Source organism: Oryctolagus cuniculus, chromosome 10, assembly GCF_964237555.1.
Source record: "Oryctolagus cuniculus chromosome 10, mOryCun1.1, whole genome shotgun sequence".
NCBI lineage: Eukaryota > Metazoa > Chordata > Mammalia > Lagomorpha > Leporidae > Oryctolagus > Oryctolagus cuniculus.
In genome coordinates, this window is record NC_091441.1 from 94591884 (window position 1) to 94617999 (window position 26116).

The 26116-nt window shown below is 43.1% G+C and overlaps 1 long non-coding RNA gene across 1 annotated transcript in view; it reads left to right on the plus strand.

Moving 5' to 3' along the window:
- The window catches only part of LOC127492328 (uncharacterized), a 201104-nt gene that overhangs the window by 136355 nt on the left and 38633 nt on the right, over positions 1-26116 (plus strand). Inside the window, exons 3-6 of the long non-coding RNA XR_007921561.2 lie at positions 9713-9795; positions 14665-14753; positions 22691-22791; positions 23891-23977. This is a non-coding gene — a long non-coding RNA (uncharacterized lncRNA). The remainder of the gene's footprint in view (positions 1-9712; positions 9796-14664; positions 14754-22690; positions 22792-23890; positions 23978-26116) is intronic.

The window sequence follows — 26116 nt, forward strand, 5'->3', positions numbered from 1 at the left end:
AGATATATTTCCTTTCTTTCACTTTTTGCATTTCCATCTAGAACACGGGAACAGAGATCTTTGCTTAGATTCAAAGTTGGATGTTGTTTTTGTTCCAAGTAATGTGCTGGATGCTAGGGATCAGACCATGAGCAAGACAAAGATCTCTACATACTTGGACTTACAGGCATGAGTGGGAAATACTGATTGAAGAAAAAAGAATTGCAGAATGTGTTAAATCTAATGAGTAGGAGTCAATAAACTCTTTTGGTAAAGGGTCAAAGAGTAAGTATGTTGGGCTCTGTAGGCTGTGTATTCTCTGTCATAACTCTTCAATTCTGACATTATGGAGGTAAAAGCAGCCTTAGATCATGTAAATGAGTGGGCATGGCTGTGTTCCAATAAAACTTTATTTACAAAAGCTGGTGGCCCACCTGAGATTTGACTGTTGAGCAATAATTAACCAACCCCTGCTCTGGAAGACAACAAGGACTGTTCTCTCTCTTTTTTCTTTTTTTTTGACAGGCAGAGTGGACAGTGAGAGAGAGAGAGACAGAGAGAAAGGTCTTCCTTTTCCGTTGGTTCACCCCCTAATGGGTTCACTGCGCTGATCCGAAGCCAGGAGCCAGGTGCTTCTCCTGGTCTCCCATGCGGGTGCAGGGCCCAAGGACTTGGGCCATCCTCCACTGCACTCCCGGGCCACAGCAGAGAGCTGGACTGGAAGAAGAGCCACGGGGAAAGAATCCAGTGCCCCGACCAGGACTAGAACCCAGTGTGCCAGGGCCGCTAGGCGGAGGATTAGCCTATTGAGCCATAGCGCCAGCCTACAAGGACTGTTCTCTCTGGAGGCTGAGAAAGCCAAGAGAAGAGGAGCTAGTCATTGTGGCATAAAGCACCTCAGGCAGAGGATCAACTGAGGAGGGTAGAAAGAGAGTGAGGTCTAAGAAGTGGCTGAAGACTGAGTGACAGGTAAATGAGAGGTGTGGGAAGAAGACAGTGAAGTGGGCTGGATAAGCAAAGCTTCAAGTACGGGGTTCATACGTTCTGTGTCTAAGACAAGCATCGCATCTCTGTGCCTAGCTTGGGAGGTGAGCACGGATGGCTCCTTCTAAAGCAGGGGTCCCACTAGAACCAAAGAAGCCAACCTGTCCTCCTGTGGTTAGAGGAGTATCTCCCCCTTTTTTGAGAGGTGGTGACAGGCAAGAGCCAACTGAATGAAGCTGGCTTTCTCCATAAGTCCTTACCAAACCCCCTTGGGTTTTTGGGCCCAGGGTCCTTCAATGATGGCTTACTATTCAGAGCCGATGATTGTGCATAGGCAGTATAATAACCCAAGGTGAGGCACCTTCACAAGTCCCCGAGTTCAGCTAATCCCTGTGAGCCAACACAATCCCCCTACCTTCCTACTTTCCCAGGAGCAAAGGCCTGAGCTGCACATCCCTTGGTTCCAGAACATTTACGTGGCAATTCTAGTTCCACTACATAGATTCCCCGTGTTTTCCACTGCACTGCTAACTTTGAGTGTTTCTCTGAGACCTCATATAGTTTGATATCCATCTGAACCCTACCCACACCCCCTGCTTGCTCTTCAGCAGAACTTTGTATTGTAGATGAGTATTTCTAATCATTGGATCACTGGAAAGGAAGTTATCAGAACAATACAGAAACATTTGGACCTTCTGAGAGCCTCATTTCCTTCTCTGGGCGCCTCCAAGGTCTTGCTTGCTTTTCTACCCTTTGTGGTATTTTAGGGGCTACTGCAGATGTACTCGGCAAGCATTTTCCAGCCTCACATGTCCCATGTTCGTGACATCTGTCTTCTGTTGCCTCAGTATATTTTTTCTGGATTGGATGAAATTTTGAACAAAGATTCCTGTTTTTATTTCCGGAAATTTTGTGCGTCACTGTAAATCATATGTAATTATGTGTATAAGAACCAAAAAAAGAAATATTTGGGTTGGAAGTCTGAAGCTTTGATTTGGCCACTTTAACCAGTTAGATCCAATTGAATGGAGTTGTTTTCAATATTTCCCAAAAGGTAGTTAAGTAATAGTAATGGAGCTTTCCCAAGGGGACTGAGAGAACAAGGCTCATTAAGGAAACAAACTAATTATTTTTAATGAATGGATTGGTGCATAACAGCATCATGGGAAAACCTTCTCATCTTTGATACAACAACAGAAGTAGCTATTGAGAGGGTGTGCAGGAATATTTTCATTTGAGTCAACTTTTAAACTGTTTGCAAGGAGACACCTCACAAAATAGGCAAGTGACAACAAAGGATACCTAGATTCAGACTGGAAAGAGGAGTGCATTTCCCCAGAAAGTTCAACTGTTCACCTACAGAGGTTGGTTTCTCACTGCTAACAAGACCAGTTACCAGTGTAATGCTCTTTCTGACAATGGTTGAAGCCCTCTCCATGCCTGTGGGACCAGATGTAAAAAGTATGTGAAGAACTTTTCTTCCTGAAGCACTCTTGTTTAAAGTTCAAGGGTACTTCAGAAAGCTCTTTGAAAAATAGAATTAAAAGATAAGTTTATTTTTTTAAATCCATGCAGTTTGTTCATAATACACACTTTCCATAAACTTTGTTGAATGGGGGCAGGTGCTGTGGCAAAACAAAAAAAGCCACTGTTTGTAATATGGGTACCTTCTGAGGTTCAAGTCCTGGCTGTTCCACTTCTGTTACAGCTCCCTGCTAATGCACCTGGGAAAGCCCAAATGTTTGGGCCCCTGTACCCACATGGGAGGTCTAGAATAACCTTCTGGCTTTGGCCTGGCCCAGCCCCAACAACTGTGATTGTTGGGGGACTGAACCAGTAAATGGAAGATATTCATATTCTCTCTCTCTCTCTCTCTCTCTCTCTCTGCCTTTGACTTTAAAATAAATAGATCTTTAAAAAAAGCTTTTGGAAGAACCCCTTCTATAACCTCAATAGCCTAATAAACCCTCCATTGCTTCAGTTAACCCAAATCAGTTTATATTTCTAGCTATAGGCTATTGAGGAGTCTACAGATGGAGGAATAGAAGGGTGGAAAATTGGTCAGGTACCAAGAACTGCTGTGATGGCCAGGAAGACAGGAGCAAGCCAGGAAGCAAAGCCCACAGCCTGGCCAGCCCGATCAAACAGAACTGCTATTACTCTGGGGCCTGGCCCTTTGCCCTTGAGCTCTGAGGCCAAGATTCAAGGTCCAGGAGATCTGTGCTGAATCTGTGAAAGGTGCTTGTACCTCTGGCTCTTTGACTTCCAAAGAGGAAGGTGGTATGGCAATTATAATCCCGCCAAGGCTGCCAGCAGTAGTTTCTCAGAAGATGTCAGTTGTTGGTGAATTAGGAGAATTAGGACAATCATGAATTAGGGAGAAAATGGGCAGTGAAGAAATAAGCAGAGTGAGAGAGAGGGAAAGAGAAAGAGAGAGAGATCTTTGTACAGAGTCTCCTCTCTGAAGACAAAAGCTCACAGGTAGAGGCTTTCTTGACACCTTGAATTTCTTCCAGGATCAGTGTCAAGTTCTAAGCTTCCTATCTCCTGTCATTCAGTGGCTTTCTATCCTGCCTTTCCAGTGTAGTGGTTGGGACTAGGGAACTGGGAGGAGAAACTAGGGGACATAGACAAGAATGACTTGGTCCCTGTAATTCCTCTCCTCAGAGGGTTACATATGTCATGCTAACATAACTGGTGTTTTTACTTTTAATTCGTTATGTTTTTCATGGCTCCCTCTGGTCTGCATGCCTGAATGCGATTTCACATACCCATTTGTTACCTTACTTTCTGTGAAATGTCTATTGACCACTGACTTTGTAAAAGGAAACCACCAACTCTCTTGAATAGGGGGTCACCAAGGGTCTATGAGCTCACCTTTTAAATAGGACATTGGGTTTTCAGTCACCTCTAGTAAAAGGCAGAGTGTAAGAAAAGCAGGGAGGACAGAAGTAGAAGGAGGGGTTGTGCCCATTTGGAGAGAAGCAAGGAAGACTGCCCAGCCAATGTAGGATCAAGCCAGGCTTTGGAAGATGAATAAATGCACACTTCTATCTCGGGAGTCCCAGACATTGCCTGTACTGCAGAGATGAAGACGCTAATATATGTGTACGTGCAGATCAATAGAATGGATTAAAACTGGAGCAAGTGGTGCAACAAGGCGCTGACGTTGGGCACTGATCAGTGAGAACTTTGGCCAGCCCAGCATACCAATATTTTGGCCTGAAACAGGAAGCAGGAATCTGATGTTTCCTTTATCTGTCCTGGTTCCCTAGTGTATCTCCTAGCAGAAGCATCTGCTAATGTTGAAAATGATTCTATGATTTTAGCCGGCGCCGCGGCTCACTAGGCTAATCCTCCGCCTAGCGGCGCCGGCACACCGGGTTCTAGTCCCGGTCGGGGCGCCGGATTCTGTCCCGGTTGCCCCTCTTCCAGGCCAGCCCTCTGCTGTGGCCAGGGAGTGCAGTGGAGGATGGCCCAGGTGCTTGGGCCCTGCACCCCATGGGAGACCAGGAAAAGCACCTGGCTCCTGGCTCCTGCCATCGGATCAGCGCGGTGCGCCGGCCGCAGCGCGCCGGCCGCGGCGGCCATTGGAGGGTGAACCAACGGCAAAGGAAGACCTTTCTCTCTGTCTCTCTCTCTCACTGTCCACTCTGCCTGTCAAAAAAAATAAATAAATAAAAAAAATAATAAAAAAAAAAAAGAAAATGATTCTATGATTTTAAAATGTGTTTTGTTTGAGCAACACGGCCCTTGTAGTCAGTGCAGCTACTTCCAGTTCCTTAGTGGTAGGAGGCCTTGCTGTGCTGCACTTGTTGATGGAGGTGTGTCTCTGAATCTGCTCCAAGACCTGTTTCAGGGGTTTGCAGGGACAGGTCAACTCCTGGCAGGTTTTGCTTTGCTGCCTATAGAACCATGCCCATTTAGTGTGAGCTGTACAGTACACAATCTGATACAGGCATGCAGATAGAATACCAGAATGTCTTGAGTACATGCTATGAACAATTTCCAATTTATGTGTCTCTAGGGGACAGTAGCTACTGGTTGTGAACTGTCTGGACTCCCCAGCTACAACTGAGTGGACTCAGATGGCATTCCCCTCTGGAACCACCCCTTTGCCTCTGTCTCCTTCTCCCCGTGTGACCTCATGGCACCTTGTTACTGGACAAAGAGAAGTTGCCCTTCGATGGCGTCCCTCCATGCTGTGAGTCCACAGAAGACTCTGGCTCTTCTCTTTCTTCTAACTCTGTGTCCTATCAGCTGAGTAGGGGTATTTCCAAATTTCTTGATTCCACATTCACATTGGTACAACACTTAAAATATTGGTCAAGACTCTGGAGATATATCATCACTGAGTAGCAGTCAGAGCTTGGCCCCAGAGCTGAGGTTTGAGTCCTCGTTCCCATATTTCGCAGCTGAGTGATCATTTGCAAACAGTAAACCCCTGTGTGTCCCAGTTCCTTCAGTAGCGAAACAAGTAGAATGTTAACTCTGACCTAACAGGATTGTTGCAAGGATTCAATCAGTCATTATGTGTGAAGTGCTTGAAAGAGTGTCTAGTACAAAGCCAAGCCGATGCTATTAGTACCTGCTTTTATTATCCTTTTTTTAAACAAAGATTTATTTATTTATTTGAAATGCAGGATTAGAGAGAGAGAAACTGAAAGGAATCTTCCATCCACTGGTTCACTCCCCAAAATGGCTGTAACAGCCCGGGCTGTACCAGGCCAAAGCCAGGAGCCCAGAGCTTCCTCCAGTTCTCGCATGTGGGTGTAGGGGTCCAAGAACTTGGGCCAGCTTCTGCTGCTTTCCCAGGCACATAGGCAGGGAGCTGGATTGGAGGTGAAGCAGCTGAAACTCAAACCGGTGCTTATATGGGTGACGGCATTGCAGGCGGCGGCGGCTTTACCCGCTACACCACAACCAAGAGACTTTTATTATTCAAAGTCATGGTAGAGTTCATTGCCAGTGACAGGGAGATGGGGGAGCTGTTTGTCTCAGAGGTTCAAGGAGAGTTTGACACCAAGGACGGCACAGTGAATTTTCTCCCAGAGACATTGAGGCACTTGGAGGTGAGGCACCCTGTGATGTGTGGAATGTGGATCAGGAGCCTAAACAACCCTGGCCGTTCATCTTAGTCCATCTGCTGTTGCTATCAACAGAGTATCTGAGACTGGATAATATCAAGAAATGAGGTTTTTTGGCTTACAGTCCGGGAGGCTGCTAAATCCAAGAGCATGGTGCTGGCATCTGCTCTGCTTCTGGGGAGCACTTCCTGCTGCTTCCTCTCACGGAGCAAGTGGGTAGATAGAAACCACAGAGAGGGTGGTTTACTCCGTTCCCACAAGAAAGCATTCGTCCCTTCATGCGGGTTCTCCTCATGACCCAAACACCTCCCACTGTGTCCCGCCTCCAGACAGCCAGCAAATTTCAGCATCAGTTTCAGAAGGCGCACGCCATATTCATTCCCCAGTGTCATCTCCTCCTGGGAAAAGTGTCTTTTGCACTTAGTGCATTCATCCAACCAAGCAAGACACAGTCTAACCGTAAGTGGGGTCCTACCTGGGCAGGTGATATCAGAGACACAAAGTCGAGGGCCCTTCTGAAACAGCCACCTGTGGTCAGATATGGGTTCTCAGAGACTGGCTTGCAGTGAGCATGGCCTAGGCCTGAGGGTAAGACATTCAAAGGGGCGTTGTTTGCATCAAGTGAAGTAATATAGGTCAAAGTGCAAAGTACACAGTTGGGCATGGTAACCCAACTTTGTAATCCTGCACGTTTTTGATGAATGGGTATTCAAATGTCCAGGATCCACTGGCATTGTAAACAATTGTATGTATGTTTGGGTTTGAATATGTGAAAAATGGGTCAGAACCACATTGATGTGGAACTGTGCAAATATCAGGGAGGGTTCTCTTTCAAGTCAGGCCTTTTACATAGTAGTGAATACAATTCTTCATGTTTGTTTGTTTTTAAATTACAAAATAACCTTGAGCTGTACTCATGAGGTAGTGAGATTTTAATCAGTATTTTTGCTAAAAATAATACATGACAAAATTATGTAAAAAATTAAATAATAGAGCTTAGTGTTGTCCAGGTTATAACACACCACTCCCCAGTTTGGGTGTAAGAGAGCATGCTTTCCTGGCATACAAAATAAAATGCTGTGTCAGTTCCTGTGTTGCAATTTTTTTCTGGAATTCGCCTTTTAAGAGGCAAACATTTATCTTATTGAACTATTAGCACCATGTATCTCAAAATTAAAATGTCTTTCTTTATCTGCCTTGTCAACAGTCATAGTTACTGCCCCACAGACACATACATATCTGAACTGCTAAACAACTTAGCCAAAAATGTCTGGGAGTTACAGGGTAATTAATTTATGAAAGCTTTCCCCCATTGCTTTTGAGTATTTTTTACTGTTGAATCATTATATTTTGTGGTTGTTTCAAGTGAGGTACGGGTCCCTAGAATTGTAGTAATGGCCTGCACAAGAGAATATCAGAAATTATTAGGAGGTTTCCGACTTCATTTGTATGCATGTAATTGAGTGAAGTCCTTCACCTCTTAGTATGAACACAGCTCTAGTTTCCAAATAGAAAATTCTTGTGTCAGAATCAGTCAGTGGTTTGATAAATGTTTGATTGAGAAGCCCAGTTGGAGCCTCACAGGGATTGAGTGCACAGAATGATCTTGATTCATTCAAGATGGCTCCGGGTCAGCAGAGGGCAGGCAGGGGAGCTGACCACCAGGCTTCCCCGGTGCAGCTCTCCTTTCCTTTCGTGAAAGCTCTGGCAGGTCCACGTCTCCCAAGTCATACTCCCTTCCTGAAATGCAAATTCACACTCTTATTTCAAATCCAGGCGAAGACTCAGCACATCACACCACTTGTTTCAAGGCCAGGCATAGAGTAGCGACCTATCAAGTGATGACATTTTTTAGATGTATTGGGTCCTGAAAAGGTGTTTGAAACAAGAATCAAATTAAAAAATGAGTGGTTACATATGTGTAACCGACTCTGTTGCAAGCCATTAAAAAGGAATGCGTTCAGGCTGCCATTTGCCTCAAGTCCTGAGACCCTTTCTCTGTGAGTGTGGGCAGAGGCCTGGCATCCCCTTGCTGTCTGGGCATGGTATTGACCAGGCTATTTGAATTGGGGGCAGGACCCACCTTGGGACCCCAGTCCAGGCTTCCCATTCCTGAGAAACATGATCGCAGAGGTAATTATTTGCTGAAATATTGCTTTTCAAATATGAGCCCTCTTTTTTTTTTTTTTTAAAACAAGTTCTATATCTATTTTATCTGAACCAGCAGTAGTCATAACAGCCATTTCTCTTCTAAGGGAGAAATGAGCTATCAGTTTTTCTCAGGCTGGAGCATTCTCCCACCTGTCCTCAATTTAATGCACAAATGAAAGCACATAAATCTTTGTGACATTTTGGCATAAAGCACCTACTTCAGATGACTCCTTTAGGAAACTCCGAACCCAGGTGTTTGGTTTTTGCATAAACTTTGTGAAATGAGAATTGTAATGCGACTATGTGTACACAAAGACTTGTACGCACGCGTGTGCACACACACACACATAGACACACACACACTCACCTCCCCCAGAATGGTGGTAGCTTGTGAAATGTCGAGAGTCAAAGGGATGTGGGTGGAGGCAGGCGAATAACATGTGTGCAAACTTAATATTTCTTTTCCTCACCTGAAGTTGGACCCAGACAGTTAAATTATAATTACAGCCCCATCTGGAGTGGGAGAAAGTACAGTACCTGAGTGCTCCATGCCTTTCAGCTATGGGTACTTTGTCAGGTAAAATAAACACACGTCCCATTTTTCAGCCTGGGGTCAAACTCAACAAAAGCCATGAAAGATGGGACACTTATCAAGAACCAGATTGTGAAATGATCGGAGTGACAGCACCCACGGGAAGAAGGAAGAAAAAGGTTGGTTGCTGCTCTCAAGACAGAGGCTCAGAAAGGCTCCCGCCTTAAAGAATGTGAATTCTCAGTGAAACGCACGGTGCATCGTAGGAAGAGGGAGGAGCCCTTCCCTGGTCCAAGAAATTGGAACCAGAAGCGCCATGACCAAGTTTGGGTCCTGGCCATTCTTTGAGTGTCTTTAATGGGTCACCTTCCCTGGTCACAAAGTGGTGAGGCTGTAACACTAATGATCCTTGGAGGCCATGTTCCTCAGTCTGTGAAAAAGCTCACCCTGTCGTCTGCCAGAATGACAGTGATGCTGGAGAAGCTGCACGCGCACGCGCGCGCACACACACACACACACACCCCCCTCCGTGGGTTTGTGCCTCTGACAGCCATCATCCTTGAGGATAGTTTGGACTACCATTTCCACTATTTGGATAAACCAACCCATAAATTTTCCCTTTTTGCCTAATCTAACACTGAGTTCCTGTAACAAGCTATGAAAAGGGCTCAATCTGTGATGTCAATAATAAAATGACATTTTAAAGTGGATTAGTTTAGCCTGATTTAAAAGTATCAAAGCTAGTAAAAACAATTGATAATACTAACTGAGGATTTACTCCATGCCAAGTTCTAATCTCAAGAATATCTCTGTCTTACACACACAGACATACACAAGTTCGTGGATGATGGATTTGATAGATGAGTTTATTTTTTGGGGGGTGGGGAGAAATTGAAATCCCACGTAGGAATGGATTTCTCTCTTCATTTAATCCTCACCTCTCCATGAAAGAGGAGCAACTGTTGTCTCTCTTTTGCAGATGTGGAAATTGAAGGACAGAAAGGTGAAGAGATTGGCCCAAGATCTCGCAGCTAATGAGGAGGGATTGGACGTGAGAGCCAGGTGCGAGAGCTCATCCTGTTAACAATCCTGGACTGTCCATATGCAGATCAAGGCCGTGGGCAGCATCATCCCTCTCATCCTGTTGCAACTCATAACCATCCTGGGAGAGAAGCGAGTGGAGTTAAAACTAATGTGCCTGGAAAGTAGGCAAAAGCCCAGAAACAACTTTATCTGTGCCAGAGCCAAAATAGAGTGAGAATTACTGACCTCCTATTAATAGAGAGATTTCCAATTATTTTAATCTTTGGCTTGCCATGATTTTTGTTTCTTTGAAAGCTGTATCTTAGTGGAAGGCATTGTAGATGAGGGGGTTCTTCATAAAGTTCATAGAAAAAGTGTCGTGAAAAACGATGGATGGATTTCAAAAAAATTTTTGCAGCCAAATAGACTTACCACTTAGTGCCAGTTTCTGTGAACTTTTTGAAGTAGCTTTGTATGTGAACACTGTGTGGCGTATGTGCTGCAAGAAGAGAAATAAATACATGTTGATAACCATTGGCTCCTTGGCCTTTCTCACATTCAAGGGGGCATGAGGACCACTTGGAGAGCTTGATAAAGCACAGATTGTTGTGTATCTCGTTTGGTTTCTGATACAATGGGTCTGAAAGAGGGTTAGCAAGTGCCCAGGTGAGGATCACGCTGCTGGTCTGGGTGCCACACATTGCCTGGTGTCTATTTTGTAAGCACCTGAAACATGTGGTTCATTCAGAAAAATTACTCAGCCAATGAGTGACTCAGAAACGTTGCTGGTGGTTTAGCCTGACTGATGTTCCACAACGGCCATATCAGATGGATGTATTTCAGCAGTACTGAGGTGAATGAAATGGCGCATGGCGATATTTGAAAATTTTATAAGAAAATATTAAATTACTGTTTTTATGTAACAGTTTACTATATGAACATAACAAGGTGGTATATATGGCTATTCATTGTCTAATAAAATCACAGGTTTTCATTACTATGACTTGATGCCAGATGATTATAAAAGCCTTCTGTATATGAGTATCCCTAATGTGTGATTAGATGCTTGCTTTCACTTGCAACTCATGCAAGGATAAAATAAGGGATGATTTCAGTGTTATCATTATTATGTTGGCAGCTGTCTGTCATGCAGATATGTTGCAGAGTTGGGCTGTTGTCATTTTTTTCTCTCTTAATTTGAGTAATAGTCTTTAAATGGATCAAAATATTCCTTTTTGATCCAAAAGAGGGATTATAATTGATTTTGTTCTAGGGATACAAATATATTTTTTGGGAGTGTTAGGTGAACTTGATATGCCTACACTTTAAAAAAATATTATACTTGGGAGACAGAAATTAAGAGACAGAGAGAGAGAGAGAGAGAGACAGACAGAGAGAGAGAGACAGAGAAAGAACTCAAATGTCTGAAATGGAGGGCCAGGCAGTTGATAGTAGGAGCTGTGATCTCAATCCAGAGCTCCCATGTAGAGAGCCAACCCCTGCTGCTTCCCAGGATGTGTATCAACAGGAAGCTGGAAACAGAGGCCAGAGCCAGGAATCAGATCCAAGCACTCTGATATGGGATGTGGGCATCTGAACTGTCAGCTTGATCACCAGACCAAGTGGCAGCCTGGCAGCTTCTCTTTAATGCAAGATTTCAGTTAAAAAAAAAAAAATCTCTTCCTGAAGTGTTTCCTAGAGCCACTGAAGGCGTTTCATGCTTACAAGTTAGTTTACTGAAGCAAAATAGACTGAAACAAAGGAATATCTTGGGAAAAATGTGCCTTTTTCAAGAAATGATCGTTCTGTTTATGAGAGAGTTTACTTTTATTGTAATGGCTTTGTCATGTTTTGGTGTCAGGGTTATACTGACCTTGTAAAATGAGTTAACAAAATGTTTTCTTTCTCTAACTCTGAGAGAGTTTATATAAGATTGCTATGATTTCTGAAATGTTTGGAAGACTTCACTCATGAAACCATCTGGGCCTGGAGTTTTCTTTGAGGGAAGGTTTTTAATTAAAAATTCAATTTCTTTAACAGATTTCTTATTTCTTCTTGTGTTAGTTTTGAGAAGTTATGTTTTACAAGGGATTTGTCCATTTCGTCTACATTGTTTAATTTATTGGCAAAAAGCATTTTCAAAATAGCCCATTATAAGATGTTTAATGCAGTGGTGTGACCTTTTAAAATGCTAATGTAGTTTCTTTGTTATCTCTCTCTCTCTCTCTTTCTGCCCTTTTTTTCTTGATTAGATTGCTAGGAATTTATCAATTTATTCATCTTTTCAAAGAATAAACTCTTGGCTTTAAATTTTCCCATTGAATATTTGTTTTTTCTTTCTTTGCTTTCAGCACTCACCTGCATCATTGCCTTGCAGTTAAATCCTTTGTGTATAATTTATTAATATATATTTTATTTTATTTTTACTCTTTTTTAATATACACATTTAAAGCTATAAATTTGCCTCTAAATACTGCTTAATCTGCCTCCCACACATTTTGATACATCATATTTTCATTATTAATTCCAAAATATTTTCTGATCTCTGTTTTAATTGGTTTTTCAACTCATAGGTGATACAGAAGTGGGTTGCTTAATTTCCAAGCATTTGGAGATTCTCTTGTTTTCTTTCTATTATTTGTTTCTAGATTAATCCTGCTGTATACTGATATTTTGAAGTTTTCCACTGCAGAAGGCCCTTTTCAAATGCTTTTGACCCCAGTGCATGGTCTATTTTGGTAAATCTTCCACATATACTTTAAAAAGAATGTGTATTCAGCGATTATGGGGTATAGAGTTTTAGATATATTCAATTCCTCAGATTGAGAGGGAAAAGATGAAATATTTCCCAAAGTTTAGGAGATAAACGAACCATATTTACTAAATATTTACTCCTGAAGTTTCTTTTAAAAATTGTGTGTTTTCAAAAGTTTTTTGTATTTATTTGAAAGGCAGAAAGAGAAAGAAAAGGAGGAGAGAGATCATCCATCTGCTGTTTCACTCCCCAAATGCCACAACAGCCAGGTCTAGTTCATATTCAGTCCAGGTCTTCCATGTGAGTGAGAGGGATCCAAATACTTGAGCCCTCACTTATTACCTCTTAGAGTGCACAGTAGCAGGAAGCTGGATGAAAAGTGGAGCCACACTAGGCTAATCCTCCGCCTTGCAGCGCCGGCACACCGGGTTCTAGTCCCGGTTGGGGCGCTGGATTCTGTCCCAGTTGCCCCTCTTCCAGGCCAGCTCTCTGCTGTGGCCCGGGAGTGCAGTGGAGGATGGCCCAGGTGCTTGGGCCCTGCACCCCATGGGAGACCAGGAAAAGCACTTGGCTCCTGGCTCCTGCCATCGGATCAGCGCGGTGCGCCGGCCGCAGCGCGCCAGCCGCGGCGGCCATTGGAGGGTGAACCAACGGCAAAGGAAGACCTTTCTCTCTGTCTCTCTCACTGTCCACTCTGCCTGTCAAAAAAAAAAATAATAATAAATAAATAAATAAATTTAAAAAAAAAAAAAAAAGAAAAGTGGAGCCAGACCTTGTAGCCAGGCAGTCATAAATAGAATGTGGGTGTCATATCATGCCTGCTCCACCTGCTGGAATCTTGACACCACCCCTGCCCCTGCTTTGGCAACAGGTCTCGGGTATTTTTTTAATGTTCATCTGACTGCTCAGCCTCTCCATCTGGATGTGTAATGAGCATTTCAAGTAATACACCCCCTGAGGAACCTTTGATTCCCTTTCAAATCTGTGCCTTTCTAGCTCTGCCCATCGCCATAAACGCTCTCCAGGTGCTCAAGCTGAAAACAGTAGGAGTGCCTCCAATTTCTCTTTATCTCATACTGTCATCTTCTCCACCAGTAGATACATTCTCTGTGCTTTAAAATGTACTCTGACCTCACTGCTTCTCAGCTCCCATAGTCCTGGTCTAAGCCCCTGCCATTTTTTTCCCAAGGTCATTATGGTGGTAACTTCCCAATGTGTCTCCCCAGCTTTTTTGTCCTCTTCCTTCTCCATGTTCAGACCCTGCCATCTACTGTATGAGGACACACAGTTTCGTGTCTCCTGTAACACTTGGATTCATTCTAAAACAAGAAAATCCATGGCAGGTGTCTGACTTAGTAGTTAATATGCCTGAAGCACAGATTCAAGGGCTTGGGTTCGAGTCCTGATTTTGTTCCTGATTACTGCTTCTGGTTAACACAGACCCTGGGAGGCAGCAGGTGATAACTCAAGTAAGTTGGTTCCTGCTACCCTCATGGGAGACCTAGATTGAATTCCTGGCTCCCAGTTTTGACCTGATCTAGTCTTGGCTGTTGTGGGCATTTGGGGGGCATATACCAGTGGATGGAAACTGTTTTGTGTCTGTCTGCCCATCTCTGCCTCTCAATTAAATAAATAAGTAAAACCAGAAAAGAAAATCTGGTCAAATCAGTCCTTTACTAGAAAACAAAGAAATGTGTAAAATTCAAAGGCTTATCATCACATGCAGAAAAAATGAGAAAGTTCTTCCCATGGCCTGTAAAGACCTAGGTGATCTGGCCCTCCCTCCCTCTCAGTCGCATTTCCCACCACACTCCTGCTGTCCATGACACCTCAAGCCACTAGGGCCCTGTCGCGATGGTTGGGAACTATCTAGCTTGCTCTGGCCTCAGTGCCCCTGCACTTGCTGTTCCTCTGTCCAGAATGCTCTTCCCCCATCTCCTCCTAAAACCCACTCTTTCCATCTCATGTCTTGACTCACATGTAACCTCTTCAGCGAGGCAGTCCCTGGCCACAGTATTTACTACCCGACCCTGCTTCTCCTGAGCTGTCCCTCTCCACTTCCCCCAGATACGATTTCTTCCTACTACTTGTCAACACCTCAAATTATTTATAGACTCACTGGTGTATTTGTGTTTGTTTCTCTTCTGAACTAGAGCATATACTCCATGAGGTCAGCAGCAGTGTTGTCTGGTTTGTGGCTGAACCCCAACCATGTAAACCAGTGCCTGGCACACAATACTCGGTAAGTATGTGTTGGCTGGAGACCTGTATAGAGAGATGAATATTTAGTTGAAAAAAAAAAAAGTTTGCATCCATTTGTATGTACCAGCTAGTCACGTCCTCCTGTAGATAGCACCAAGTTGTTTAGTTTTAATTAGAAGTTTCACTTATACCTTATAAGGCTAAACTTCCGTGGATTATAACATCAGTAATTCAGGTGGGAATTATCATCAACAAGTTTGAGTTGTTTTTCTTTACCAGCACAGAAGCCACACAGTAAGAGACAATGTGCACACATGTTCATTTTTTAAACATAAATTTACATAATGCATACAAACTCCTAAAAGAAAAGGCAATGTGCATACTCAGTGCAGGGGTGGACTGGACAGCAGGCATGGGTTCTGATGGGTCAGAATTTCAAGGTAGAAATTCTGGGGAGGGTAGAGGAATTTTTGTTTTTTTTCAAGGAAGTATTTTTTTGTTCTAATTCTTATTTTGTAAATGACTATGTATGTTACCACCTTCCCATCCCCAGCAGGATGGGCTAGGCCTTTATAAACCTCACTATTAGTAATTCTCACCTCAACCCTACATCTCAGATGTGGCCTTTTTCCATTTCTCAAATGTGGAAACTGACACACAAAGACAGTGTGTGTAAGGTGACAGGTCTGCAGTGCTGTAGAAGCAAGACTGCCTGTCATCTCACTGTCTCCCCAGTTGGCAAGCCTTCTATTGTTTAAAAATTATTTATTTACTTAGTAAATTTGTATTTGAAAGGCAGAGAAACACAGAGAGGGACAGACAGGTTTTCCATTCACCAGTTCACTCCCTAAATGCCCATAACAGCTAGGACTGGATCAGGTCAAAACCAGAAGCCCAGAACTCAGTCTGACTCTCCTATGTAGACAGCAGGGGCCCAAGTAGCTGAGCCGTCAGCTGCTCCTTCCAGGGTGTGCATTAGCTGGAAGTTGGAGCTGAAGATACAGAGCTGGGACTTAGACCCAGGCCCTCAAATTTGGGATGCACGCCTCCCAGGTGGTCTTAACCACTGTCCCAGATGCCCACCCCACAAATTGGCACACATCCTCTTAGAACATGTATTGTCTCTCTCTTGGCTTGACCATAGAAAATCATTCAATAAGTAATATTTAGGAGTTGATATTCATTGAGACTGTCTATGTTCTCCCAAAGTTTGTATGTTGAAAGTAATGCCCAGTGTGATGGTATTTAGAGGTGGAGCCTCCAGGGTTGATTATGTAGTGGAATGGATTCCTCACAAATAGGATTGCTGTCCTTATAAAGAGACCCCAGGGCCCTCACCCTTTCTGCCAGGTTAAGACACCATGAGAAGATGGCCATTCATGAACCAGGAAGGGACTTGGACCAGATACCGAAACTACCAGCATCTTGATCTTAGCTTTCCCAGCCTGCAGAAGTGTAGGAAGTAGATTTCTGTTGTCTGTAAACCACCCAATCTGTCATGATTCTGCTGTAGCTGTCCAAAAGGACTAAGACAAGAAATAAGGGTAAGCACTACTTGTAGATAGGTACTCAGGTCTCATGTAGTCACTTACCCGTAACTTTTTATTGTGGCCAGGCAGGCACAGCTATTTTAGAATTTCCTCTACTTATATGTCCTATGACTTCTTTTTCTGTGTCCCTCACTAAATTTCTGCCAGCCTTGTGGAACAAACAAGATGTTTTCCATTATTTCCAGCATTCAAGCACAGTTGTGCAATAAACTGTTCTTGTCTGATTGTTTTTATGTCATTGTGTGATGATGCTTCAGACCAAAAAGCGCTTTGAGGTCTTGTCAGATGTTTGTGACCTCTGTTGTTGCACAGAGCATGTCTTTACTTAATTCAAGTATTTGTTCAAATGTTCCCTCCCCAGAGAAGCCTTTCTCTGAATACCCTATCATTAGTGTCTTCCCCTCTATCCATTTACCTTACTTTAATTTTTCTTCATAGCTCTTGTCACTAACTGACCTTCTAGTATACGTTCTTAGAAAAACAACTGCTTTTCTCTTCCACAACATGAAGTAATCTCCACGAAGCAGAGACTTGGCCTTATTCACCACTATCTATCCAGAGCCTAAGAAGCACCAGACACATAAAAAGGTCCTCAGTGGCTGTCTGTCAAGAGAGTGAATGAGAAAGTGGAAATTGGGCGTCCCTGATTTCAGGGCATTGCACATGATGTAGAATCACTCGATGCAATGTGGTCCTCCGTTGATGTTAGCTGCTCAACTTGAGGATCAAGTCTTCTCTGACTTGCATTCTAAGCATAAGTTCTCAACAATGTCAGGGTAAGTTAGGCCAGCGATTCGCAAACTTTGCTTCAGTCAATTGTGTATGTCCAGCAGAGGTGTAGTTAAGAGACGCTTAATAAAATTATTACCTGCAAAATTTTAGGATAAATGATGGTCTTTCCCCAAGGTAAAGGGGATGAAATGATGCTGATAATACACTTTTCAAAAATAGTAGTGAACATTCTCCTTACCCGTAATTTCCTTTTAAAATCTGTGATGTGCCTTTACTGACAAGTTCAATGGTAGCACGTGTATTTGGTGGGAGACCTCTAAATAACTGAGTACATGTATTTGAACACATGTAGCTTCTGGAAGGCAGCAGAGAATGAGATCTAGTCCCTTTCCTCATAGAGATTGTCTAAATCTTATGGGAGAGAATGACAGCTATTTTTAAAAATGTATATTAGGGTTGAGTTGTTGAGTTAAATATCCATAACACAGCCACAGTTTTAGCTAGAAAAAAAAATGTTCCTAGGTCATGTGTGCTAGAAAAAAAAAAAAAAAAGCATTGTCTTGTCAGTGTTTCTTGGGCTTCTACAAAGAAACCATAACTTCCAGATGTACTGTCCCTGAGTGTGTGTTGAGGAGCCTTTTGGTTCAAAAATGGTCCTCTCAATTCTGGGCGCCGCTTGAGCCTGGTGGTTAGAATCTGTGATGTTGGTCCTGCAATTGGTATTTTAGCTACAAATCACACCAGCCCCCATTGCATATATTTGTTTTCTCAGCCTGTAATAAATAGTTTCATCTACAGAGATCTCATCTGAACACAAACAGTCCCAGCCTTAGAAGACTCTCCAGCAAAGCTTTTGAAGCATGTGTGTGTTGGGGGTAATCATCTCCAGGCAACAGTGGTTGGTCCTCCAAGTTGTCGTTGCCGTCATCTTCCTGTGAAATGTTCATCCTGTTGAATGCTCATAAATGGGCATTTTCATGCAGAGTCCATCATTTTGAATTGAATTTCAATAACTCCTCCAGTGGCCGCCTGCCAGCCTAGCAATGTCTGTGCCTGTGAAATGAGCCTCAGTGAGTCTGTTTGGAAGTAGGCTGGCTTGGGTTTTAGCAACAGACAAGGCTAAGTCCAGAAAATATTTTGTGATATTTATTTTTATAGCATGAATGAGCAAAACATTCAGGAAAGTGCTGATGGGGCTCTAATTCTCTAACTCCACGTTAGAAGATAGAAATTCAGAGTCTCTGCTGGCCCCCTCCCCAGTCCCACCCCATTCTCCTTTTTTTTCCCCCTAATGGGAGCTAATCTTTGCCAGCTTTGGCAGAAGCAGGGATGTGTTGAAATGCTGTAAATTACAGTTAATGTGATATGATTCTGTTTATCCTTGTCCAACACTGTTGAACCTACCAATTTTTCCTTCTTGGCTTCTCATGAATTAAGGCAACCAGAGAATAGGCTGTTGGAAGACTGGTTCATTTTCTTTTTTCAGTCAGAGCAAAGACAGGCACACATGATGAATGCTGGCCCCCCAAAAAAGGCTCTTTTTTTTTTTTCTTTTGGTCTTTTGGACAAGATGTGAAAAAGCTCAAGACACTGCTCTATTTACTTTTGAAGAAAAGAATTATGTTCTGGGATATAAGGAATTGGAAACATGATTAAATTTCCTAGACAAGATTCACACCAATAAAACTTTAATGGAGAATGTCAGTGATTTCATAGCTGTGCACTGCATACTCAGTAGACAGCTGCCATCTTTGGGTTTCTCATTCATGACTGGAAGGATTACCCCAAGCAGACAGCCACTGACAGGTTTTTATACCTGTCTCATAGAGCGCTATCCCTTCACAGATAAACCTTTGAATGCAAGTGTCTTCAGACGCTTTAGCGATCTTGCTGCTAAATGAGCAGAGAAATTAATTGTTCACATGCCAGTCTCTGGGTTAGCTGGGAAGCTGTGCAGGGTAGAGGCTAGGGAGAGATTTGATGATGGGTTCAAAGTCAAAGACAGATAGGAACAGTAAGTTCTGATGTTTCATTGAAGGGAGGGGTGGTTATTAGCTACCAATATTGTGTCACATAATTCAAAGTAGCTGGAAGAGCAGATCACAAAGAGAGACAGATGTTTTGAGATGATGGATAACCTAAATAGCCTGAGTTGACTAATACACAATATAAAAATGTACTGAAATGTCCCTGTAGGACACACAATTATCATCTGCCAAGTAAATGAAAGAAAAAGAATATATTTATAAAAGAACTCAGAGGATTGTGAGAGTTGCATCTTTATGTATTTTTAGGTTTTAGAAGAGGATATATTATGTGTGTGGAGGTCTTTTGTGAAGAGGTGGGGAAAAAAATGATCATTATGTGGCCAGTACAGATACTACAAAATAATTGGAAAAAAGTTCCAAATTGACTATTTTAGGTCTGGTTTGGTTTGCTTTGGGTATACACAACCCAATTTAGATTCAGTTGAATGAATAAGACTGAGTAGCTGTGTATACGAAGAATAATGGAGAACAATGTAAGAAAATATCTATCCCAACCCACAAGTAATAATCAACTTTAACAATTGTGTAGGGAGTGGGTAGGATGGGGCCTTAAGAGGCAAATGATGAGCACTTCAAGGTTTTCTAAATCAGAGACAGACGCTGTCCTCTACATGGAGAGATAATCTTGAAGCATTTGCCTTTCTTTGTGATAAGACAAGGAAAGAAAAGACTGCATAAAAGCAAACAAGGAAGGAAACTGTGAAGCCCAAAATGAATCTTGATGAAGATTGGGATGGGAGAGGGAGTGGGAGATGGGATGGTTGCGGGTGGGAGGGTGGTTATGGAGGGAAAAAGCCACTATAATCCAAAAGTTGTACTTCAGAAATTTATATTTATTAAATAAAAGTTAAAAAATAAAGTATTTTACAAGTAAAAAAGAAAAAACCTATTATTTGAGAGACAAAGACAGAATGAGCGCCCATCAACTTGTTCACTTCCCAAGTGATCACAAAGTCTGGGGCTGGTCCAGGGCTGAAGCCAAAAGCCAGGACTTAATCCAGGTCCCATACATGGGTGGCAGGAACCCAACTACTTGAACAATCACTACTGTTCCCAGTGTTTTCATTGTCAGGAAGTTGGAGTCAGGAGCTGGAGCCAAGTGTTAAACCCAGAAGGTGGGCATCTTAACCAGTATCTTAACTGTTAGGCCAAATGCCCACCCTGAGACCCTAAATCTTGACTGGGTAGTAGTTACAAGAGTTCATACATGAGACTGGCATTGTGGTGAAAGCAGATTAAGCTGCCGCCTGCAACATTGGCATCCTATAGAGACACCTGTTTGAGTCCCAACTGCTCCACTTCCTATCCAGCTCCGTGATAATGCACCTGGGAAAGCAGTGGGAGATAGCTCAAGTGCTTGGGCCCCTACATCTATGTGGGAGACCCAGAAGAAGCTTCTGGCTCCTGACTCCAGCCTGGTCCAGCTCAGGCTGTTGTAGCTGTTTGGGGAGTGAACCAGCAGATGGAAGATATTCTCTCTCTCTCTCTTTCTCCCCCTCTTCCCCTCTACCCCTCTGCCCCTCTCCCCCCCTCCCCTCTCCCCCCCATACCTCTGTAATGTTACCTTTCAGATAAATCAAAAAAATTTAAAGAAGAGTTCGTACTTTATTCCCAACTGACAAAACTTCAAATAGGTCAATTTTAATGAGCACATCAAGTTCCCAGATCTTGTTCCCTAGTCACCTTTCCTCCAAGAAATGACTGATCTCAGGGCTGGGGCAGGTATATACAAGGTGAGCTTGCAATTTGTTGTTGTGTTCGAAAGCAACAAAGTGATGGGAAGAAGGCAAGAAGGATAGAAGGGAGAGAGACTGAGAGGGAGGGAAGGAAAGAAGGGCATGCCACAAGGAAATAATAGACTGGATGGGAACATCTTGGAAAATGTGGGCACCGGTTTGTTAAGAATATAAATCATTGAAAAGAACAAACATTTAAGTCAATTTGAATAATAAATAGGAAAATGGAGCTCTTACCTACAAAAGAATATAAACTGGTAACTGGGAAGGGCATGTTGGAACTGGAAAGTTATTGTTTTGCATCTCACGTGATAAAGTTTTGTTCAGGCAAGAAGTGTTAAAAATGATAAATACATGTGTATATTTTAATAATGAGCAGTATATTTGAGTGATCTCAAAGAATCTTCCCCAAAATTACTTATCAGCCCCAAGGGAAGAAGTCATAACTCTATAGTGGAGAAATTGGATTATCCAGTCCTTGTTACTTAATACACCAAGATTCGCCAATGGGAGTAATGCTCTTGTGTGCCCTGCAATGGTATGCATAGCCATCGTTTCAGCTGTTGAACTGAAACAGGATTAAAACAAAGGATATCAAGAGGCAAGTCTCAGAAGGGGGTAAAATGGCCAATTGGTTTATAAGAACAAGAAATACCCAATTAGTCATCAGGAAAATACAATCAAAACCATGCAGTACTGATTTTCCTCAGACTATTACTTAAATGATCAATGATACTTCATTTGCCAACAACACAAGGTAGGAACTTTCATTCTATTTGCATGATTGTAACTTGCTAAATAGTTCTAGAATGCAAGTTAGTGTTATTTATCTGTGTTAAATATATTTACCCCTAAACTGAGGAATGTCAGGTGTAGCAAGTACTCCTAGAATATGCCACTAATCATATGCACAGAGCAATTGTTCTGGTATTTTGATAGCAGTTAACAGCTGTATCAAATATATTGTTGCATATGAAATTACCACAAACTTAGCAGCCTAAAACAACCTACATTGATGTAGTGTCTATTTTTCTGGATTGGAAATCCTGGCCCAGCTCCACTGACTCCTCTGTTTCCAGGTCTCTTGGAGGCTGCGATTTGTCCAGGCCTGGGGGCTCACCTGGGAGTCTAATTGGGAAGGATCCACTTCCAAAGTCACATGGCTGTTGGCAGGATTTGGTCACTTGTGGCCTGTTGGCCAGTGGCTGCCTGTAGCTCCATGCCACACACACCTTTCTATAAATCATCAAGAGTCTAACGGCAAGAGACAAGTGACAATCTCCTATAACCTAATCACAGAAGTGACCTGCCATCACTTTGCTAAGACCCAAGGCCAGTCCACAGGCAAGGGGAAGGATTTCATTGTGGCATGCAAAGGAAAAGGTAGGGATCGCTGGAGGCCAGCTTAACTTCTTTTCCCACGACAACCCAGAAGGAAACAGTTCATTATGCCAGCATCACAGCTTGGGAAATGCTTCAGTAGTTAATAAGAATTGATGTCAATATATGCATGCATAGACTTGGAGAGATTTCCCACACCTATTGTTAACTGAATAAGCCAAACAATGCTATTTTGTGAACAATGAATACATTATGACCCCATTTATGTGGAAACACAATAATTTTCCAAAGGAGACATGCTTATGTGAATATGTATATACATTTAAATACAAAGACAAAAGCTCAAGAGGGGACACAGCCACTCCTCTCAACATGGTTACAAATGGAAGGAGATGTGGGTTCAGGGTGATGGGGGCAGAATGGGAAACTTTCATATTTTATTCATCATTCTTATGGTTGTTGGTATTGTTTCCTTTTGGTGGGAATATGTATATTGTATATTTGTTTCTAAAAAATCGTGTTTAACCGTGTTAATGTTTGAAAGTGTAATATGCTACGTGCATCATACAGGTGTCCTGACGGTGCCTACTCATTGCACAGATTCTGAGGTTTCGATTTTCTGCTGCAGCTTTATCTCAGGTATTTCTGACTGTGTTGGAACAAGGAAACCAGTAAGTGCTGTGCTGTCCCAGCCCCAGGACGTGCTCTGCATGTAGCAGTAGTGGGGTTGCAGGGAGCTAGCAGCTGTATTCCATTGAACACTCTTCTTTCCCAGACACAAAAGAGAACCACAGCAGCCACGCAGAGTGGAGTCTGGTACTATAGGGCATTTCTGGGAGGCCACAGGAAGGGATGCAGGACAAACAGTGCCTTCTGTACAGTATCTTTTTGCTAGTTACATGACTTATTTGCTCGTCAGAAGATGAACCCAGACTCCCATGGTGGAGGCAGTGGCTGTTCAAGAGCCACTTGAGCTTGGGTGACAGGCTCACCCATCTGTACCCTGTTTCTTCACCTGTAAAATGGTGACAGTTCTCATAGGCTTGCTGTAGGGACTGAGCAAGCTGATAAGTCACACACTTGGGTCAGAGCCCACAGCATATGAAGCACTCCAGGAAAATTGGCAGTTATTGCTATTATTGATGAAGGTACCTGTTTTCCACAAAAGTTGGCCTTTACTACACCTTCACGAAACTCCTCTTCCCAGATCCGTGACAACTACTCTACCTGCATGAGCTCATCGAATCTCTCCAACCTGCTAATGGGCAAGCTACTCTTGATCTTTCCGTTGTGTAGACGGGAACCCCGAGGCTCAGAGATTCAGTTACCTCCTCAAGTTCCCGAGCTAGGAAGTGATGGTGCTGAGGCTGGAACTCAGGACTGCGCGTCTCTGAAGCTTCTGCTCTTTACAACCAGGCTCTGTAGCATCCTGGGACTGAAAACCCATGTTACTTTTCCCTGGGGATGTTGGGAAAGCTCTGTCAGGCATTAGAGCATCTGGGAACAGACCAGAGCACTGTGGTAAAGATAGGACAGAAACATGAGGGGAAATGGACGAATGGATTGTGAGAGTAGGAAACTTCCTCAGAAACCTGCCAATCAGGAAGATCCAAAATAAGTAAAGAAAATGGATTTGGCTTGCACAATTAACAAGCTGAATGTGTGTGTATAAATCAAATCTACTCAGCAGAGGACACTCATTCTTGTTGTACCCAGAATATTTGGAGAAGTTGACCCAGACTTCCCTCTCCCCTGGTGGTATTCCTACAGGCGCTGAAGTTGAACTACAGGCGTTCAGTGACAATCACTCAGAAAGACTTCTCTAGGGTATTTGATGCAGTCCATGTGTGCTTCCAGGTAAGTCCATACCTATGTCCCATTTTGTCACAGTGATAGTGGAAATTTCATTTTACCCACAATGCCACTGAGCATTGGACCATAATCTAGCAAAGGCGACGTTTGCTAGTCATGCCACTGAGAAGGAAGGCACAGTGCATCCCTGTGAAGCGCAGCAGCGGTTTTCTTCCCACGGGCTGTGTGCCTGCCCAGGAGTCACAGCTTCAACAGACTGCCGTGGGAAAAACGCCTCTTGAGGTGTTCCAAACAGTCATCTTTCCCTCAAACTTGTTTCCTAAAATAAAGCTTCAGACTAAGAATGTAAACCTGATTGTCAACAGGGTAGATAACAACAAGGATCGGCCGGGATGTGCAGGAACTAAAGCCCTCTGACTTTGCTGGTGAGAACATAAAATAGTGAGGCCATTTTTGAATACGGTGCAGGTGTTCCTGCAAATGTGAAACATAGAATTCCCCTATGAGGGGTGGGCCATTCGTGTGCACTTGTATCCCGTGTTGGAGTGCCGGGTTTGAGTTGAAGGGCTTCTGCTTCTGATCAGCTTGCTGCCAGTGCACACCCCAGGGGCCTCAGGTGCTGGCTCCAAAACTGGGTCCTTGCCACCCACATGGAAGACAAGGAATTCTGGGCTCTGGCTTCAGCCTGGCCTGTCCCTGGCTGTTGTAGCATTTGGGGAGTGAACCAACAGATGCGAGATCTCTCTCTCTCTCTCTTTTCAGATAGAAAATGACAATAAATAAATAATAATTGAAAGGAAACAATTGCTGAATGACTTAGCAGTTCCATTCCTAGGTATCTACTTAAGAGAAGTGAAGGCCGGCGCTGCGCTGGCGCCACGTCTCACTAGGCTAATCCGCCTGCGGTGTCAGCACACCGGGTTCTAGTCCTGGTTGGGGCGCCGGATTCTGTCCCGGTTGCTCCTCTTCCAGTCCAGCTCTCTGCTGTGGCCAGTGAGTGCAGTGGAGGATGGCCCAAGTGCTTGGGCCCTGCACCCGCATGGGAGACCAGGAGGAAGCACCTGGCTCCTGGCTTCGGATCAGTGTGGTGCGCTGGCCGCAGTGGCCATAGGGGTGTGAACCAACGGAAAAGGAAGACCTTTCTGTCTCTCTCACTGTCCACTCTGTCAAATAAAAAAAAAAGTGAAAATATATGTCCATGCAAAAGGGAATGTTCATAACAGCATGTTTATGATAGGCAAAACATGGAAACAACCCAAATGCCCATCAGCTAAATAGTAGATAAAGTTGGAATATCCATACAGTGTATAAAAAGGAATGAAGTACTGATACAGGGTACAAAACAGATGAACCTTGGAAGCATTATGCTAAGTGCAAGAAACTAATCACAAAAGGCAACAAATTGTATAATTCTGTTTATACAAAATGTCCAGAATAGACAATTGTATAGAGATCCAAAGTAGTAGGTCACTGGTTGCCTAGATTTTAGGGCTGGGTGGGATGGAGTGACTGATAATGTGCGCTCTGTATGGGGCTTCTCTTTGGGGTAATGGAAATGTTCTAAAATTAAGTTACTGTTACATAGTTGGACAACAATGAATACACTGAAGACTACTGACTAGTTTACTTTGGGGTAATTCTATAGGGTGTGAATTACATCTCAGTAAAGCCACTCACTAAAGAAGAACGCAGCTTGGCTTGCCAAGATGCTCTGCTTGTGATCAAACACGTGGAATTTTCTATTCTTCCCATGAAAATGTACGCATTTGGGGATGATGGTGTCAATGGGGAAAATCAGTGAACACTGAAGATTGAGGCATTCAAGCCTGAAAGGTTAAGGGCCTATGAATTTGCATTCATAGGAAGGATATTCTACATGACAAGAATGGTATGAGCCCAGCTCTAGAGGTGAAAAAAACATGATTGGAAAACATCAACCAACAATTTTTTCAACGTTGTGTGAATTAAAGAAGACACATTGCATGTTTAAACCATACCTGCAAATGCTCACATATATAAATAGCTTTCAGATAATTTCTTATTGGTGATTAGAGGAAAAGATATAAAAAACAGAAGTCTACTTTGTAAGAAATGTTGTTAGGCGACCTTTGTTCTTTCAAGCAAAGTGTATCAATAATGGATTCCATCAAGAAATTAAAAATGATCCTGGAGTTGCTAGTGATT